Source organism: Durio zibethinus, unplaced genomic scaffold (genome assembly GCF_047325235.1).
Source record: "Durio zibethinus cultivar Kanyao isolate XHJ-2024 unplaced genomic scaffold, ASM4732523v1 HiC_scaffold_3, whole genome shotgun sequence".
Taxonomy (NCBI): Eukaryota; Viridiplantae; Streptophyta; class Magnoliopsida; order Malvales; family Malvaceae; genus Durio; species Durio zibethinus.
The window spans coordinates 2,793,126-2,798,125 of NW_028323044.1; positions in this window are offsets into that span (position 1 = coordinate 2,793,126).

Here is a 5,000-nt window from a genome sequence, read left to right on the forward strand (position 1 = left end):
CACGGTGCCCATGCTTGGCTCCAGCATGTGCTGGTGCCGCATTTTTTTCACTCGGGACAGCATCGCCGGAGCATCGCCGGAGCATCGCCGGAGTACCGCCGGAGAACCTGACCGGCGGCATTGGGGTTCCGGCGATTGGGAGGGGGGCCGGGGGGGTGTGCGCACATGATGTGCGATGGGTGCTGGTACTTGGCCTTGTGTTGGCCCCCTATCCCTCATCAAACCTCTGAGAATTCACACCCCCTTAAAGAGCATTTGAGATTTTACAGGTTTGCTACCAGTAGCCGTTAAAGTGTCTGAAATGGGGACACTTTTTTCAAACGGTCACAAAATCTTCTCTACTTCGAGTTTTTAGCTGAATTTTTTTGTGCATGCCAACAAAAATAGAAGGATCATGCCTACAAAATTTGGGGCCAAAAATCCTTATAAAAAAATTTTAAAAATTCCCGAACCGCAAAAAGTTTCGAAAATCGTGAAAAATAGAAAACGAGTCATCTTCCAACGAAACTTCACGTGAAGGCTTAGGGGACCATTGTATGAATTTACAAGCCATAAAAATGGCATTGGCACGGCAGAAATTTGAAGATGTGCCTAAACCCACCAGGGCCCAGCGTGTGCCGATGGTGCTCGAGGCAACCGCCCGCACCAAGGCCCAGCGTGTGCCGATGGTGGTCGAGGCAACCGCCCGCACCAGGGCCGATAGTGTGCCGATGGTGCTCGAGGCAACCTGTCGCACCAGGGCCCAGCGTGTGCCGATGGTGATCGAGGTAACCTGCCGCACCAGGGCCCAGCGTGTGCCGATGGTGGTCGAGGCAAGTTCCCGCACCAGCGCCCAGCGTGTGCCGATGGTGCTCGAGGCAACCGACCGCACCAGGGCCCAGCGTGTGCCGATGGTGCTCGAGGCAACCTGCCGCACCAGGGCCCAGCGTCTGCCGATGGTGCTCGAGGCAACCTGCCGCACCAGGGCCCAGCGTCTGCCGATGGTGCTCGAGGCAAGCGCCCGCACCAGGGCCCAGCGTGTGCCGATGGTGGTCGAGGCAAGCGCCCGCACCAGGGCCCAGCGTGTGCCGATGGTGCTCGAGGCAACCTGCCGCACCAGGGCCCAGCGTGTGCCGATGGTGCTCGAGGCAACCGACCGCACCAGGGCCGAGCGTGTGCCGATGGTGGTCGAGGCAAGCGCCCGCACCAGGGCCCAGCGTGTGCCGATGGTGGTCGAGGCAACCTGCCGCACCAGGGCCCAGCGTGTGCCGATGGTGCTCGAGGCAACCGACCGCACCAGGGCCGAGCGTGTGCCGATGGTGCTCGAGGCAAGCGCCCGCACCAGGGCCCAGCGTGTGCCGATGGTGCTCGAGGCAACCTGCCGCACCAGGGCCCAGCGTGTGCCGATGGTGCTCGAGGCAACCTGCCGCACCAGGGCCCAGCGTGTGCCGATGGTGGTCGAGGCAAGCGCCCGCACCAGGGCCCAGCGTGTGCCGATGGTGGTCGAGGCAAGCGCCCGCACCAGGGCCCAGCGTGTGCCGATGGTGGTCGAGCCAGGAGCCCGCACCAAGGGCCGGCTTGTGTCGATGGTGTTCGGGGCAACCGCCCGTACCAGGGCCCAGCGTGTGCCGATGGTGCTGGGGGCAAGCGCCCGCCCCAGGGCCCAGCGTGTGCCGATGGTTATCGGGGCAACCGGCCGCACCAGGGCCCAGGGTCTCCCGATGGTGCTCGAGGCAACCGCCCGCACCAAGGCTCAGCATGTGCCGATTGTGATCGAGGCAACAACCCACACCAGGGCCCAGCTTGTGCCGATGGCGGTCGAGGCAAGTGCCCGTACCGAAGGGCAGCCTATGCCGATGATGGTCGATGCATGTGCCATCACCATGCGTCATCATGTGCCATTGATGGTCGAGGCCTTGGCCGAAGTTCGATTTTGAGCCACGGTGCCCATGCTTGGCTCCAGCATGTGCTGGTGCCGCATTTTTTTCACTCGGGACAGCATCGCCGGAGCATCGCCGGAGCATCGCCGGAGTACCGCCGGAGAACCTGACCGGCGGCATTGGGGTTCCGGCGATTGGGAGGGGGGCCGGGGGGGTGTGCGCACATGATGTGCGATGGGTGCTGGTACTTGGCCTTGTGTTGGCCCCCTATCCCTCATCAAACCTCTGAGAATTCACACCCCCTTAAAGAGCATTTGAGATTTTACAGGTTTGCTACCAGTAGCCGTTAAAGTGTCTGAAATGGGGACACTTTTTTCAAACGGTCACAAAATCTTCTCTACTTCGAGTTTTTAGCTGAATTTTTTTGTGCATGCCAACAAAAATAGAAGGATCATGCCTACAAAATTTGGGGCCAAAAATCCTTATAAAAAAATTTTAAAAATTCCCGAACCGCAAAAAGTTTCGAAAATCGTGAAAAATAGAAAACGAGTCATCTTCCAACGAAACTTCACGTGAAGGCTTAGGGGACCATTGTATGAATTTACAAGCCATAAAAATGGCATTGGCACGGCAGAAATTTGAAGATGTGCCTAAACCCACCAGGGCCCAGCGTGTGCCGATGGTGCTCGAGGCAACCGCCCGCACCAGGGCCCAGCGTGTGCCGATGGTGGTCGAGGCAACCGCCCGCACCAGGGCCGATAGTGTGCCGATGGTGCTCGAGGCAACCTGTCGCACCAGGGCCCAGCGTGTGCCGATGGTGATCGAGGTAACCTGCCGCACCAGGGCCCAGCGTGTGCCGATGGTGGTCGAGGCAAGTTCCCGCACCAGCGCCCAGCGTGTGCCGATGGTGCTCGAGGCAACCGACCGCACCAGGGCCCAGCGTGTGCCGATGGTGCTCGAGGCAACCTGCCGCACCAGGGCCCAGCGTCTGCCGATGGTGCTCGAGGCAACCTGCCGCACCAGGGCCCAGCGTCTGCCGATGGTGCTCGAGGCAAGCGCCCGCACCAGGGCCCAGCGTGTGCCGATGGTGGTCGAGGCAAGCGCCCGCACCAGGGCCCAGCGTGTGCCGATGGTGCTCGAGGCAACCTGCCGCACCAGGGCCCAGCGTGTGCCGATGGTGCTCGAGGCAACCGACCGCACCAGGGCCGAGCGTGTGCCGATGGTGGTCGAGGCAAGCGCCCGCACCAGGGCCCAGCGTGTGCCGATGGTGGTCGAGGCAACCTGCCGCACCAGGGCCCAGCGTGTGCCGATGGTGCTCGAGGCAACCGACCGCACCAGGGCCGAGCGTGTGCCGATGGTGCTCGAGGCAAGCGCCCGCACCAGGGCCCAGCGTGTGCCGATGGTGCTCGAGGCAACCTGCCGCACCAGGGCCCAGCGTGTGCCGATGGTGCTCGAGGCAACCTGCCGCACCAGGGCCCAGCGTGTGCCGATGGTGGTCGAGGCAAGCGCCCGCACCAGGGCCCAGCGTGTGCCGATGGTGGTCGAGGCAAGCGCCCGCACCAGGGCCCAGCGTGTGCCGATGGTGGTCGAGGCAACCGCCCGCACCAGGGCCCAGCGTGTGCCGATGGTGGTCGAGGCAACCTGCCGCACCAGGGCGGAGCGTGTGCCGATGGTGGTCGAGGCAAGCGCCCGCACCAGGGCCCAGCGTGTGCCGATGGTGGTCGAGGCAACCTGCCGCACCAGGGCGGAGCGTGTGCCGATGGTGGTCGAGGCTGCCGATGGTGGTCGAGGCAACGTGCCGCACCAGGGCCCAGCGTGTGCCGATGGTGCTCGAGGCAACCGACCGCACCAGGGCCGAGCGTGTGCCGATGGTGCTCGAGGCAAGCTGCCGCACCAGGGCCCAGCGTGTGCCGATGGTGGTCGAGGCAACCGCCCGCACCAGGGCCCAGCGTGTGCCGATGGTGATCGAGGCAACCGACCGCACCAGGGCCCAGCGTGTGCCGATGGTGCTCGAGGCAACCTGCCGCACCAGGGCCCAGCGTGTGCCGATGGTCGTCGAGGGAACCTGCCGCACCAGGGCCCAGCGTGTGCCGATGGTGGTCGAGGCAAGCGCCCGCACCAGGGCCCAGCGTGTGCCGATGGTGCTCGAGGCAACCGACCGCACCAGGGCCCAGCGTGTGCCGATGGTGCTCGAGGCAACCTGCCGCACCAGGGCCCAGCGTGTGCCGATGGTGCTCGAGGCAAGCGCCCGCACCAGGGCCCAGCGTGTGCCGATGGTGGTCGAGGCAAGCGCCCGCACCAGGGCCCAGCGTGTGCCGATGGTGCACCAGGGCCCAGCGTGTGCCGATGGTGCTCGAGGCAACCGACCGCACCAGGGCCCAGCGTGTGCCGATGGTGGTCGAGGCAAGCGGCCGCACCAGGGCCCAGCGTGTGCCGATGGTGGTCGAGGCAAGCGCCCGCACCAGGGCCCAGCGTGTGCCGATGGTGGTCGAGGCAAGCGCCCGCACCAGGGCCCAACGTGTGCCGATGGTGCTGGGGGCAACCGCCCGCACCAGGGCCCAGCGTGTGCCGATGGTGATCGAGGCAACCGCCCGCCCCAGGGCCCAGCGTGTGCCGATGGTGGTCGAGGCAAGCGCCCGCACCAGTGCCCAGCGTGTGCCGATGGTGGTCGAGGCAAGCGCCCGCACCAGGGCCCAGCTTTTGCCGATGGTGATCGAGGCAACCGGCCGCTCCAGGGCCCAGCGTGTGCCGATGGTTATCGGGGCAACCGGCCGCACCAGGGCCCAGGGTCTGCCGATGGTGCTCGAGGCAACCGCCCGCACCAAGGCTCAGCATGTGCCGCTGGTGATCGAGGCAACAACCCACACCAGGGCCCAGCTTGTGCCGATGGCGGTCGAGGCAAGTGCCCGTACCGAAGGGCAGCCTATGCCGATGATGGTCGATGCATGTGCCATCACCATGCGTCATCATGTGCCATTGATGGTCGAGGCCTTGGCCGAAGTTCGATTTTGAGCCACGGTGCCCATGCTTGGCTCCAGCATGTGCTGGTGCCGCATTTTTTTCACTCGGGACAGCATCGCCGGAGCATCGCCGGAGCATCGCCGGAGTACCGCCGGAGAACCTGACCGGCGGCATTGGGGT